At 44.3% G+C, this 15,410-nt stretch overlaps 6 non-coding genes across 6 annotated transcripts; all 6 read left to right on the forward strand.

Moving 5' to 3' along the window:
• The first annotated feature begins 11,726 nt into the window (after positions 1-11,726).
• On the forward strand, positions 11,727-11,808 carry trnas-cga (transfer RNA serine (anticodon CGA)). The gene has a single exon. It is a non-coding gene; the product is annotated as a tRNA-Ser (tRNA).
• Positions 11,809-12,457: 649 nt separating this feature from the next.
• On the forward strand, positions 12,458-12,539 carry trnas-uga (transfer RNA serine (anticodon UGA)). Its single transcript has one exon. It is a non-coding gene; the product is annotated as a tRNA-Ser (tRNA).
• Positions 12,540-13,174: 635 nt separating this feature from the next.
• trnas-uga (transfer RNA serine (anticodon UGA)) lies at positions 13,175-13,256 on the forward strand. Its single transcript has one exon. It is a non-coding gene; the product is annotated as a tRNA-Ser (tRNA).
• Positions 13,257-13,565: 309 nt separating this feature from the next.
• Positions 13,566-13,647, forward strand: trnas-cga (transfer RNA serine (anticodon CGA)). Its single transcript has one exon. It is a non-coding gene; the product is annotated as a tRNA-Ser (tRNA).
• A 649-nt stretch (positions 13,648-14,296) lies between these two features.
• trnas-uga (transfer RNA serine (anticodon UGA)) lies at positions 14,297-14,378 on the forward strand. The gene has a single exon. It is a non-coding gene; the product is annotated as a tRNA-Ser (tRNA).
• Positions 14,379-14,711: 333 nt separating this feature from the next.
• Positions 14,712-14,793, forward strand: trnas-cga (transfer RNA serine (anticodon CGA)). The gene has a single exon. It is a non-coding gene; the product is annotated as a tRNA-Ser (tRNA).
• The last annotated feature ends 617 nt before the right edge of the window (positions 14,794-15,410 follow it).

Raw genomic sequence — 15,410 nt, forward strand, 5'->3', positions numbered from 1 at the left:
TTTGGTGACCCACACGGTAGAAGAGTATGAAGAATTGACGGAACAATTGACAGATCGAGTAACTCTCGACCAACCCCGGAATAAAGGGACCCCCCAAGCCGAATTAATCTACGGACCACAAAGAGGAGAGCCAACACGACCGGGGTCTCCACCGGCCCAGGGGACCCAGGGTTTTGACCAATACAGGCCCCCCGCAATGGACATGGCCACCCCAGATCTAAATCCGGCTCCAATATTGGTTAGGCCAATCCCAGTTAGGGGACTGACCGACCCTAACCGTGGAAGAGACCCCATGCATAGTCAGGTGCAGAAGGCTCACGACCTATACCCGGTACCAGACTATCGGTATCCCGAACCCCGCCGGCGACAAAGGGAAGAAAGTCACACACTCCCATCTCATAAACACCAAGAAGGGTCCCACAGATCCCTGAAGGCACAAAAGGAGGAACCCCCTACCCGGAATCAAAATTCCGCCAAGGACCAATCAAAGTCAACGGGCAGACAAAGACCACAACCACCTTTCTGGGAAGAAGAGAGGTATGAAGAAGAGAGGTATGAAGAAGAGAATGAAAGAGAGGAGGAATACGAAATGCATAACCCACCGAGAGGAAAGAGGCAGGGAGTGCCAGGATACAGGTGTAGGGATATAGACCCTGACAAATACCCGTGTAGAACCGAGACAATGGGCAGAGACCCAAGATACCCTTCACGTAGACATCCTGTCCTAACCAGGTTCGAAGAAGTCCCAGAGCCCCGGGCTCCTGAGCAGTGGGAACCAGACTGGTACGAGCCATCCATGAGGGAGAGACAGCTGGTGAAAAGAGCCCCCACCTCCACACAAGTCTGCGAATATCCTGGGATAACGAAACCTTGGAAAGAATCATACATAGCCAGTGGTTATGACGCCTATCGTTTGGGTTGCATAACAAGAGATAGAAGTGTGATGACAAAAGCCAAAGAAGATTGGGAAACCAGACGGAACCTGGACTCCCAACCCCATTCAGACGCTCACACTCACAATGGACACAGAGACAGGACTTGCTCTCCAGAGCCCTACCCAAACCCAACCAGAAGAAACGAATGGAAGGGGCAGGGACACACCATCCCCTATGGAGAGACTGAAGGCAGAGACCAAGGAAGGAATCCATTCTCCAACACTCCGCCAACCACAGAGGAACCTCCGCAAACCTATGGAGGGGCCATGGGCGAAGATCAAGGAAGGAATCCATTCTCCAACACTCCGCCAACCACAAAGGAACCTCCTGCAACCATGCCGCTGAAAATGGGGCCTCTGAGCTATTCAGCTCCTGCCAAGGTTGAATACTACACCCAGAGCCCGATCAAGGGAAGAGGAGGTGAATACCCTTTCTCACAGAGGGTCGAGACGGACGCAGAGACAACAAATAATCTTCTGAAAATGATGCCAGACCGCCGACAAAGAGAACCGGAAAGAGATTACTTAAGGAGGCTGTTAGGAGCAGGACTAACCACCGAACAAATGGAAGGAGATGTGATAAGAATGAGGTTGCGAGCGAAGGAAGGAGTACGGATCCCCCACTCCATGACCGTCACAGAATGGGCGGCAGAAATCATGCCATCACCGGGAGAGAACCCTATCGATGAGTCAATGTCAGCTAGTGCGAATGAGGTTAGAATAGGCATGACCTCTATGGTCATGGCGGTGAATAATCTCCTGGACGAAGGAGCGACCTCCACGGATCTGGAAAAGTTTTTTGGAATGCACCCCGGAGCAGGGGACTTGGCGGCAGGATGGAGGATTTGGAGCAAAGAACATAAAAGCGTGGAACTCTCACTGTACGACAGGCGCAGGGCCAGTGAAATGAAAGAAAGAAGTCGAAACAACAAGAGGGAAACCCCGCACAGGGTCTACAGAGACCCGGGAGAAGGAAGAAATAATGGGAATAGTCAAGACGGGAGGCACAATAACCAACAGATCGAGCGTGAACCCAACAGGCCACCCCAGAACGAAAGAGGCCCCACAAACAATGGTCAATCGGGGTTTGGGCAAAACCAACAGAGGAACGGACCAACAACTCGCAGCCAGACGGTAAACTCCAGGGAACAGAACCAACAGGACCCCGGTCCAATAGGGGGTGCCACAAGACCGCCATACCTGGGAAACTACGAGTATATGAGGTTATCACAGAAGGAGAAAGAGCAGAGGAAGGCAGAACAAGAGAAATGGAGAAACAGACAGTAGATATAAAAGGAGAAATAGCGAGAGCGGGATTCCAAGAAGGAGACACACTATACGCCATAATACCCAATAAAACAGAAAAAACTAAATTCATAATGGACACAGGGGCAAATATCTCCACACTAAATCCAGCCACAGGAAAAACCAATCGGGCTAAACAAATGACAATACAACTGGCGGATGGACAGCTTAAACAAGCCGTCATTAAGACCTTTGGTCCCATAGAGGGGGTGGAGGGCCACATGAACCTGCTGGGAGTAAACGATTTTCCCTTAGCAGACACCCATGTTGAGAAACCCCCCCCCAAATCAAAGGGGGGCCGACCCAGCAGGATATGCAGTGCCACCACCTTTATGAAACCAAGGGATATACTACAAATAAAAACTAGATTGATAGCCGAATCGGAAATAAAGGATAAGAATAAATTGAAACAAATTTTAGATTTGGGGGAATATTCGGCCTTCAAGAATGATGTGGGTTATGCTCATCAAATAGAGCCCCATGTCATCCGAGGGGCGATGCCCCCACGAGTGGCCCAATACCCAATAGATGGAAAAGCAATTATCGAAATTGGAGAAACCATTCGCGAACTAGAAGCTCTGGGGGTGCTGGAACAGGTGCGAGACCCCCCCTGCAACCTACCAATCCAAGCAGTGGCCAAGCCAGATGGGACATACCGGCTGGTATGCAACCTCGTCGAACTCAACAAAAGATCAGCAAGAGATAGCAGATCGCTAATAAACCCGAACCGCACAACGAAGACAATGCCGAACTTGAAGTATAAAACATGCTTGGACCTGGCAAATGGGTTTTGGAGTATCCCTTTAGAAAAATTTAGTCAGCTGAAAACGAGCTTTACCTTCAAAGGTAAATCTTACTGCTGGACTAGACTCCCCCAAGGTTATCACAACTCCCCAAATGCGTTTCAGACAGTGGTGGAGGACATACTGGAAGGAGAACCTGTGGTGATATACATAGACGATATTTATATCACCACAGACACTGAGGAGGAGCATCTTGAGGTCCTGGAAAGAGTCATCCTAAAACTAACAAAAGCAGGCCTCAAGATAGGTGGAGGAAAATGCGAAATTGGCCAATACAGAGTGAAGTATCTAGGGTTCCAGATAACTGAGATGGGAACGGACGTCTTACCCGGATACCTCGAGAAAACCTTTGAGGAAAAAACCACTACTGTAAAACAAATGAAGTCGCTGCTAGGACGATGCGAATATGTGGCCGGCCACATTCCAGGTTACTCAGAACACGCCAGCCCACTGCACAGAGCGAAAGGTCGTATCAGGAGGAAGCAACCGGACGGCAAGACTCTACACGATTCACCCTTGACAGAGGATGAACTGGAAATGTTGGAAAAACTAAAATCACACTGTTTGGCGGAAGTGCGACCCTTAATGGCCAGAAAAATGGGATCCCCAATCAGAGTGGAGACAATAGTAACCGAGAAAGGAGGAACCTGTGTGGTATATAATCACAGTGAGGGAACAAAGCAAGAGAAAGACCCTTGTTACTATCACTCCATGACTTTCTCGGGTACGGAACAGCAGTACGCCCCAGAAGAAAAATAACTCTGTCTGCATTACAGGTTCTACCCCCAATTAATTAACCTAGGAGATCCCCTGTACGTGCTTTTTGTCACAGCCCTCCCCCACATACAGCAGGCCTCGAAGGACCAGACAGCAGGGGCCAAAGCGCAAACAAGCAGATATGGGAAATGGCACATCATGACCACGGATCACAGAGTGAAATACATATTGAACACCTCAAAGGCAAAACCAATGAAACCCCCTAAGATCCAAGAAGAATGGGAACCAGAGGTACACATATACACGGACGGCTCCAAAGTATCAGAGGAGGAGCTCGCTAAATGGGCCTTCATAGCAACCACTCCTAGTGGGGTGGTCACCACCAAGAGATCAGGATACACTCAGGGGACGGCCCAGACGGCCGAGGTTACCGCCCTAGTGGAAGCCCTGGCGTGGTTGGATACAAAGAAGATGAAAAAAGCATACATATGGTCCGACAGTGCATATGTGGTGAACAGCTACTCAGATTGCCTGAGTCATTGGGTGGTAAGAGAATGGCAAAACCACAAAGGCAAAGAACTTACGCATACCAGTCTATGGAAGACAGTGGAGGAATTGCGGAAGAAAAAGAATATTAAATTAAATCATGTACCCGCCCACACAAAAGAGCAAACACAGGAATGTGACGGGAATCGCATGGCCGACGAATTGGCACAGAACCGAGGGGACTACCCTCGCCAAGCAAGGGCGGTTATAGGGAACATGCTGTTTATGCATCCAAAAGAATGGTCAAAAGAGGGTAATATCGTCATTCCGTGCAACGAAGCTTTTGATCAACTGCGAGCGATACATTGCGCGTTGGGACATGTGGGATTTAAAAGAACTGAAAAATGGTTACTTAAAACTCACATTAAGGTACTTAACATGCGGAAGGTATTTAAGAAAATGAAATCTCAATGCGAACAATGTGCTAATAAAGGTGGGGCGAAGCGGCTGCACTGCCCCCCAGAGCCCATACAATGTAACATCCTAGGTGAAAACTACTCTGCGGATGTTGCGGGCCCATTTGCCAGCACGACAATGGGTCACAAATACTTCCTGGTTGTCCTTGATAATGGTGGACAGGACGCCAGGGTGTATCCCTTAACCGCCGCAAACGGGAGACAAGTGGCCTTCAAATTTTCAGACTATTTCGCCGGTCGCAGTAGTGCAAAAACCCTTAGAATGGATAATGCAACCCATTTTAAAAATAAATACGTGGCCGACCTCTTAGAAGGGGCCGGAATACAGGCAATATGGAGCGCCCCCTACAAGCCTTCCACCAACGGGGTGGCCGAAAGGTGTGTGGGGAGAGCGAAAGAATGGATCACGGCAAACGATCCCATTCACTGGGACACCCCAGCCTCCCTGCGGAGGTTGAACGCCCACCTCTCCCTGCCTCCGCTGGTCCCCAGAAGACCAGAGGTGCAGGGGAGAGGAACGACCGAACACCTGAAGGTGGGACAGAGAGTGTGGATAACTCGCGGTCGGGGTAACAAAGGGGAGGGGGCGATAAAACACTCTAACGAAGGGGAGGATGTGATTATGTCGATCGATGACAACCTCATACATTGTAAAAATATGGGGACTGTGCATCGAAGTCAAGTTATCCCGTGGGTGACGGACTAAAAATCTGTACATAAAGTATATGGTAGAATAAGAAATTAATAAAAAATTCATAAAGAATATAAAATAAATAAAATAAAAATAAAAATTAGAAAAAACAATAAAAAATAATGTATGTGAGTGAATGTATATATGTGTATATATATGTATATATATATATGTGTATGCATATATATGTGTATATGTATATGAACCATATATATATAAAAATATATATATAATGTACTTTGATTTTCGGACTGTAGGCCGCGCCATTTTCCTAATTTTTGAGATTCCGCGGTTTGAATAAACGTGCGGCTAATCTTTGGGTCCTATAGCTCGCGGCCACTAGGGGGCCTCCTAAATCTATGAACTTTTTCGGCGGGCTACAGTACGGCATATATGTGGGAACAAAATTTGTAATCAAATAAAAATTTGATAAATAAAATAACAGCGGAAATTAACAATGTTAAATGTATTAATACTAATAAAACTAATAAAAAATTAATGAGGATTTGATTATATTTTTTTGTTCATCAATTGTTATTTGTGACTGAAGTTTAAATTAGTTAGTTTTTGTAAAGTCTTTCATGAAGAATATTTAATCATGGTATATAAAATGTAATAAGATTTGATAAAATGAAATTAATGGAGAAAGTAGTGAGTGAAAAAGCAGTGGAAACTAAAAATACTAATAAAATGTAAATGACTTGCGTAAATGACTTGCGGTCATAAAAAGTCGTTCATCTGGTGAAATTTGATGTATGCGAACATGATGTATCTACCTTGCCCCCCCCTCTCTCAGCCTCACCATGTTGTATGTTGCTCTGCTGTAAACCCGGAGGGACTGGGAGTGGCCTATCAATTTCACTCCCGCTTTAATGGGAGGATGATGGGAACTAGTTCCACATTTTTAATTAAAGCGGATCGCGAAACAATAACTCTTAGACATACCTAACCCTGTTTTTCAGATGGCAGGGGCGAGCGGATCACACGGCACCACCACCAAGTGGTCAGAGAACCCCCTTTATGAGGGCCAAGGGCCCGAAGGGCCACATTCAGAGTTTAGAGAACTAAACTTCAACAGATACACATGTGACACCAGGAACATGTGTGAAGTGCAATACCAAATGTTTTCTCCCTGTATGGACAGGGTTGAAGAAAGATAAAAAAAATACAGCAAGGATGTAGCCAACCTGCAAGACCCAGAGGTTGTTAACGGCTATGTACACGGAGCAAAAGGTTCCCCAAGAGGAACCACATGAACCTGCTGGGGGTCACTGCAGCTCCACATTGGTGGAGCTGCCCTGACATCAGCAGGTGACGTCACACAAAGCATAATATACACCATAGGAGGATGGATTTGGCCGTTAATAAAGACTCTACTGATATGGTGTGGTTATGGCTTGCTGGGCCTTTTATGCTTAGGGGTCATATACTATATGATCAAAATAGGCCTTGGGCAACTTGTAAAAAATTTCTGCAGCAAACAATCATCCCATGTCAAGGAGGATGAGAGGCCTAATGCGTAAAGTGGGACGGCCTATATCACATGATTTTATCTTAACAACAGACAAACACATATAGACGAAAATCAAGCTGCAGCCAAGACCTTCAGATTCTACCTTCACTCCACACTGAGCCCAGACAGAAGCAAAACTTTAGCAGCCCGGAAATCCTGATAGAATATGGCAAGCAATATAACCTCGACACCAATGGAGGGAGCAAACAATTGCACCCCGGGAGAGTCCGAGATCACTGGCTTAACCCAGGTAATATTTCGAACCATATTCTATAGAGACATGCTTGCTATAGTTATGTACTCTATCATGGCCTGCTTCCACCTCTTAAAAGAAGGAAGGTTAATGGGAGGAGCATTAGCATTGCTATACCTACTTAAGGCCTATGCAGCTTTTTATTATACTGGAACACTCATTCCATCCTACAATATTATATTCCTATATCAAATGTACCTACCAGTCAAGCTAAGAGGATGGACTTGTGTGAATTTTCTCATGTATGTTGTCTCCGTACTAGGACATGCTATAGAATATTTAGGAGGGGAGAACAAGACACTCATTAATCTAGGAGTGGCTGTAAGCCTGGTTATTATCTACCTCACGTACTTAGACCAGCTCAATAGGAACTCCCAAGGCAGTCTACGGAAACAATGTGAGAAAATAGCTAGTCAGGTAGCAATAATGACCACAGCCTGTGTACTAAGCACGGTTGTTGAAATAGATCCGGCATGGGCTGTAATCTGTTATACTAATTATGTGGCGGGACGGGTAAAGAGTAACTAACATCTAGGGTCAGTGTCAAGAGGACTCTGACCAAAAAACTCCTTTCCCCTTTCCTATACTAATAAAAACTGTTAACTAATCACTGGCTTAACTCAGCCTATACAGCTAGATGGAGCTCCGGGAACCCCCAAACCGGAGACAGGAGGAATGACTGAAAACAATAGCGGACCAGCTAGAGCTACGGCAGACACGGAGGTGGCTGGTATAGTAGAAAGCATGTCCAACGTTGTAATCACTTATTCTTTCGAAAAATGGCCCACATTAGGTGGACCAAGCTATCCAACCCGAAATAAGAAATCCAAAACTCCCTTAAAAATCTCGGATGACACCCCACGTGACGTGGGATGTATAGGAAGCACGTTAGCGGTAGAAATGCAAGAAGTAATCGACCAGGTGATGGAAGATCACCATAACAACCCAATTCAAATTAACCCTGATGCGGACACCTCAGACCCCTTTTTCTTAGAATCGTTTATTCAAGGAATAGGCGACCTCACTGGGGACAATAGAGAGTTGCCTCCGGGGGAACAGGATAACTCAGACGGAGGGATTACGGAAGCCTCTTCAACCGAAAGGAGGGTAACGTTTAACTTAGAGACTGGAAGCTCCTCGCCTAGCGACAATGACTGTCATTCTCCAGGCGAGGAGGGTGGTCAATGGGGAAATCTAGATAGAAACCCATATACTAGATATCGATGGGACCCAGGAGACAGAATAGTAGTAGATAGTAAAACTGGGGGGGCCAGGGTGTTGTCTTCACTTTGTTCTCCCGTTTATAGCCAAAGGAATCCCCCAGCTAACCAAGGGCTAGCACCCAGAGAAGTAATGATCTATCAATGTCCGGCGAATACCCCCAGGGGCCACAGACTAGATGGGTGGTCCTTGAACCGGGTGTCCCAAGCTCCCCGCTCAAGAAAGGAGCCTTATGACCTAACAAGGGGACGGGGCGACAACCAGACGAGACTCAGACAGCCTAGAGAGATGAGCAGCCATGGATTTCTCTCTCCTGCATCTAACACTCATGCCCAAGGGGGACCAAACTTCAGGACTCGTGCGGCACCAAGAGGCACAACTCCAATGAGGTCTCCACCCCTGATGGGCGTTGGGGCCCTTGTACGGGGCCACACTGGGTCCCGCTCTGCTCAGCGACCAGAATACTCCCAACATACTCGGAGGGAAGGCTCCCACCTCCCCTCTGAGATGGTTTTCCGGGATCTAGGAGCAGGCAGGAACCAGCTGTACCAGCTCAAGGAGGGAAAGTGGTCCAGAACGAACAACAACAAGCTGAAGGATCCAGAGTGGGCCTTCGACCACATTCGCGGTCTCCGGTTGGGACCCCGAGGGTGGACCCAGCTAGAAGAGGATTACCAATACATATGGCCTCTTAATTCCATCAGAGAAGCGGACCACCTGATGCCGTATTCCACTCTTGTCGCATCCTCCCTAGAGGAAACCAGGAGATATTCTAACCCGAGTATCATACGCCTGTCCCGGAAGCGGTTTTATCATCTCCCCACAAAGAAGATTTTCTGTATCCTGGAAAGCAGCAATGGACGACACATCATCTACTTTGAACAACCCAGAACCCCTCGCATCTGGGGTTGGGCTCCTACTTCGGATGAAGTTGGACCCCCCAGGCCTTGGCGCACATAAACAGAGAACTGGGGCCCCCACAATGACAACACCCACACACTAGTACACATACACTCACGCATACACAAGTACACATATGCACATATACTGAAACGGCATAGGTGCATGGGAGGATGACGTGTGTCCCGATAGGACTCACTATATTGGTGCACCTAGCCGTTCCAGAATCACTCCAGAATCATGCTGTGACACCATGCTTTCAACAAGGTCACCATATATATCGTGTATCTCATATCTTATGATAAAGAGAATTGGTTTCTTTATAACTTCTTATGTACCTCTTATGATAAAGTAAATTGATTGCTTTATAACTTATTGTGTATGAAATATATCCTAAGATAAGGTAAATTGATTACCTTATAACTTCTTTAATGCTTGCATATGTTTTATGATAAGGTAAATTGATTACCTTATAAATTCTTTAATGCTTACATATGTTTTATGATAAGGTAAATTGATTACCTTATAACTTCTTTGATGCTTACATATGTTTTATGATAAGGTAAATTGATTACCTTATAACTTCTTTAATGCTTACGTATATTTTATGATTAGGTAAATTGATTACCTTATAACTTCTTCAATGCTTACATATATTTTAAGATAAAGAAAATTGGTTTCTTTATAACTGCTTGTGTGAAAGTAAATTGCTTACTTTAGATTTTCTTATGTGTTAAAATTATGTGCCTTAAAATGTCTTACCATAGGGCTAACTGGTTACATTATATACACTTTTATGTAGTAAATTGAATGCTTAAACATGTCTCCTTGTGGAGAAACATTGGAGGAATACAAAGAACATGTGTCCCTTTAGACCCCATGATGTACGAACACAACTTCAAGCTCCTTGTGTTGCCCCTCGGGCAAAATAAGGGAAACTCTGGAACGTTTATCAAAGGATCTTTTGTTATCAGGAGAGTAAAACAGGGAAATCTGCAGAGAAAGCTCTCTCGTTCTTTTTTGGTTCTTCTGCTGCTGGTGTGGTGCCGTGTGTTCTCTGCTCTGCCCTTGCTCTTCTGCTTCCAAAAAACAGCGGCCTTCATAGCAATAGGTTTTTAACTTAAAGACTCTGACACCGTAAGCGCTCGGTTCAGACTCTATTTCTTTTTAGTTTAGATTTAGAAAATCCAACCTCAAGCTCTTCTTGACGAAATGTTGGTAGATTAGTCCTAGGACTATCTTCCCTAAAAGAAAGAGGCAGCTCTCGGGGTCGTGCGTTGTACTGGGGCACGAGAGTTTGCTTCAACGTTAAATTCCTGGGCTCCACTCGGGAAACGTTGGAAGTTTAGTCCTAGGACCATCTTCCCGAAAGAAAAAGGCAGCTCTCGGGGTCGTGCGTTGTACTGGGGCACGAGAGTTTGCTTTAACGTTAAATTCCTGGGCTCCACTCGGGAAACGTTGGTAGTGTAGTCCTAAAAACCCACCTGCCTTGAGCTCCTCTCGAGAATTGTTGGTGGCTTTTTAGTAGGTTTAGTCTTAAAACACCGTCCTCGAGCCGCTCGAGTGCATTTGGTAGTTTTAATAGGATTTCCCTCCCCTCCTTACAAGCGCTGCCTAGTACCCGTCCTGGGGAAAGGCTCAATTAGGATCCCCTCTTAGAATTAGCAATAGTTTAGGTTAAAAGTCCTGTCCACTCTTCATCTATTTTCTTCTTCTTTTTACTGTCTTTTCTTTTCAAATCTATACTCAGTTGTAAAAGTTATTGTGTTTATTGGACCTAAAAATAAATCTACCTGACTACATTTGTAGTAGCTTAACTCAATCGTTCGAGTCCTTTTCCCTGTCGACTCCTCGACACAGGCAAAGCAGAACGACACACGCTCTCCCAGCTGATCCCCTCACGGTAAGTGGCGCATAGTACAAGCAATGGTTGATTGTGACTGACGTATATAGGGGTTGACAAGGCAAAAAAGATACATCATCATTTCGTATTAACTATTATTGTTTCGAGAGACTTTGGTCCAGCCAAACGGACGGGTCTGAATTCGTATTAAAGTAAACTGTTGTGAAGGGACTTAACAGAGTGACCTGGGTCGGACCGGATTAAGACTGAGCCGAGCCGGACCGAGCGCCTCCGTGAAACCGACGATTCACGGAGACAAGTGGGTCTCGACCTAGGTTGGTCCCGGGGAGCGTACGTGCGACACCCAGACTCACACACACACAAAACACCCCCCCGCGGAGCGGTGTGTGTGTGTGTGTCGTACGCGATCGTTCCCATAAATCACCGCGCGTGCGGTGTCCAACACTCGACACTATGAAGATGTTAGAACTGATGTGTTCTTGTTTGTTTAAGAACTGCCATATTATCAACGCTTGTCCTCTTGGACCTTTTTTAAAATTTCCCATTGGTTTTTATTAATTGCCGCTGTGATGGCCGAGAGGTTAAGGCGTTGGACTCGAAATCCAAAGGGGTTTCCCCGCGCAGGTTCAAATCCTGCTCACAGCGAACTTTATCAATGGAACCATTCCGGCCTCATTTGATTATCTCAAAGGAGAAATTTAAAGTTGTGGATTCATTCCTTTACTTTTGAACCTCCGCTATAAAGATTGTTAAAACACTTATTATACTGGGTATTGAGAACCTTCTTTGTTCACTGCATGTAATTGGGAAACTTTGCCAATAAAATCCAGGTTTACACCAAAAATATGAATTTGTTATGAAGCAGTGTTTAAGGCATTAGACTCGAAAACTCAGTGGGAATAGTGAAAGCTCAAATACTTCACATATACCAGTCTGCTGAGATTTTTGACTAGATCAACCAATCGACAAGCCCTAACGATTCTTATAGGCCAATCCAACTTGACCAACAGATGTTCCCTTTGTTTCATTCATAAAGGTCTTATGATTAGAGAGGGATGATGAATTTACATCCAAAATCCAACGGTTTCGATCCGAGCCGGTTCAAATTCTACCAGGGGCATATTATTAGAAGCTCATCCGGTTATGGAAAATTTGTCTTGTAAATTTGACAAACAAAAATGAAGTTTGAAGCTGGAAACAAATGTTTCAATGTGTAACAAGGGCCACTTTAATCTATCCCAGGTCCCTTGGGACACTTTTTGAATAAAATGCCATTTGGGTACGTGTCCAATGAGCTGTGATGGCCGAGTGGTTAAGGCGTTGGACTTGAAATCCAATGGGTTTTACCCGCGCAGGTTCGAATCCTGCTCACAGCGAATCTTTTCAATTGAACCATTCTGTCCTCATTTGATTATCTCAAAGGAGAAATTTAAAGTTGTGAATTCAATCCTTTCCTTTTGAACTTCCGCTATGAAGATTGTTAAAACACTTGTTATACTGGGTATTGAGGACCGTCTTTGTTCACTGCATGTGATTGGGAAACTTTTGCCAAAAAAATCTGGGTTTACACCAAAAATATGAATGTGTTATGAAGCAGTGTTTAAGGCATTAGACTCGAAAACTCAGTGGGAATAGCGAAAGCTCAAATACTTCACATATACCTGTCTGCTGAGATTTTTGACTAGATCAACCAATCGACAAGCCCGAGCAATTCTTAAAGGCCAATCCAACCTGACCAACAGATATTCCCTTTGTTTCATTCATAAAGGTCTTATGATGAGAGAGGGGTAATGAATTTACATCCAAAATCCAACGGTTTCGATCCGGGCCGCTTCAAATTCTACCAGGGGCATCTTATTAGAAACTAATCCGGTTATGGAAAATTTGTATCATATTTGCTTACGTCTTGTAAATTTGACGAACAAAACAAGTCACAAGGGCCACTTTAATCTATCCCAGGTCCCTTGGGACTCTTTTTGAATAAATTGCCATTTGGGTACTTGGCAATTAAGCTGTGATGGCTGAGTGGTTAAGGCGTTGGACTTGAAATCCAATGGGTGTTACCCGCGTAGGTTCAAATCCTCCTCCCAGCGTTGTATGTTAATACTGTGTGTGGAGTTTTGAGTGTCTTGACATGACATCTGCCCAAACTCGGTGGGTAAGAAGATGAAGTCGAAATCCAATGATGTTATCGCTGAAAATGGTCACGTCTTGCTGTCAACTCTAAATTTCGTTTAAATAGGTCAAAGAAAGGATGATGATTAATTTGTGTTTTCAATTTGATATACCTCTATGAAGATGTTAGAACTGATGTGTTCTTGTTTGTTTAAGAACTGCCATATTATCAACGCTTGTCCTCTTGGACCTTTTTTAAAATTTCCCATTGTTTTTTATTTATTGACGCTGTGATGGCCGAGAGGTTAAGGTGTTGGACTCGAAATCCAATGGGGTTTCCCCTTGCAGGTTCAAATCCTACTCACAGCGAACTATATCAATGGAACCATTCTGTCCTCATTTGATTATCTCAAAGGATAAATTTAAAGTTGTGGAATCATTCCTTTACTTTTGAAACTCCGCTATGAAGATTGTTAAAACACTTATTATACTGGGTATTGAGGACCTTCTTTTTTCACTGCATGTAATTGGGAAACTTTGCCAATAAAATCCAGGTTTACACCAAAAATATGAATTTGTTATGAAGCAGTGTTTAAGGCATTAGACTCGAAAACTCAGTGGGAATAGTGAAAGCTCAAATACTTCACATATACCAGTCTGCTGAGATTTTTGACTAGATCAACCAATCGACAAGCCCTAGCGATTCTTAAAGGCCAATCCAACTTGACCAACAGATGTTCCCTTTGTTTCATTCATAAAGGTCTTATGATGAGAGAGGGGTGATGAATTTACATCCAAAATCCAACGGTTTCGATCCGAGCCGGTTCAAATTCTACCAGGGGCATATTATTAGAAGCTCATCCGGTTATGGAAAATTTGTCTTGTAAATTTGACAAACAAAAATGAAGTTTGAAGCTGGAAACAAATGTTTCAATGTGTAACAAGGGCCACTTTAATCTATCCCAGGTCCCTTGGGACTCTTTTTGAATAAACTGCCATTTGGGTACGTGTCTAATGAGCTTTGATGGCCGAGTGGTTAAGGCGTTGGACTTGAAATCCAATGGGTACCACCCGAGCAGGTTCAAATCCTGCTCACAGCGTTGTATGTTAATATTCCGTGGTGAGTTTTGAGTTTCTTGACATGACATCTGCCCAAACTAGGTGGGTAAGAAGATGTAGTCAAAATCCGATGCTGTTATCGCCGAAAATGTTCTAATCTTGCTCACAGCTATTAACTCTAAATCAATCAAAAATGTGTCATTTATATAGGTCAAGGAAATATAGGATGATAATGAATTTGTCGTTTCACGTTGATACACCTCTATGAAGATGTTTGAACTGATATTTTATTCTGCGTTTAAGAACTTCTATATTTTCAACGCTTGTCATCTGGGACTTTTTTTCAAATTTCCCATTGGTTGAAATGTATTGTCGCTGTGATGGCCGAGAGGTTAAGGCGTTGGACTCGAAATCCAATGGGGTTTCCCTGCGCAGGTTCGAATCCTGCTCACAGCGAATCTTTTCAATTGAACCATTCCGTCCTCATTTGATTATCTCAAAGGAGAAATTTAAAGTTGTGGATTCAATCCTTTCCTTTTGAACCTCCGCTATGAAGATTGTTAAAACACTTGTTATACTGGGTATTGAGGACCGTCTTTGTTCACTGCATGTGATTGGGAAACTTTTGCCAATAAAATCTGGGTTTACACCAAAAATATGAATGTGTTATGAAGCAGTGTTTAAGGCATTAGACTCGAAAACTCAGTGGGAATAGCGAACGCTCAAATACTTCACATATACCTGTCTGCTGAGATTTTTGACTAGATCAACCAATCGACAAGCCCGAGCAATTCTTAAAGGCCAATCCAACCTGACCAACAGATATTCCCTTTGTTTCATTCATAAAGGTCTTATGATGAGAGAGGGGTAATGAATTTACATCCAAAATCCAACGGTTTCGATCCGGGCCGGTTCAAATTCTACCAGGGGCATCTTATTAGAAACTAATCTGGTTATGGAAAATTTGTATCATATTTGCTTACGTCTTGTAAATTTGACGAACAAAACTAGTCACAAGGGCCACTTTAATCTATCCCAGGTCCCTTGGGACTCTTTTTGAATAAATTGCCATT

The sequence above is a fragment of the Gadus chalcogrammus genome, chromosome 1 (assembly GCF_026213295.1).
Source record: "Gadus chalcogrammus isolate NIFS_2021 chromosome 1, NIFS_Gcha_1.0, whole genome shotgun sequence".
Classification (NCBI taxonomy): domain Eukaryota; kingdom Metazoa; phylum Chordata; class Actinopteri; order Gadiformes; family Gadidae; genus Gadus; species Gadus chalcogrammus.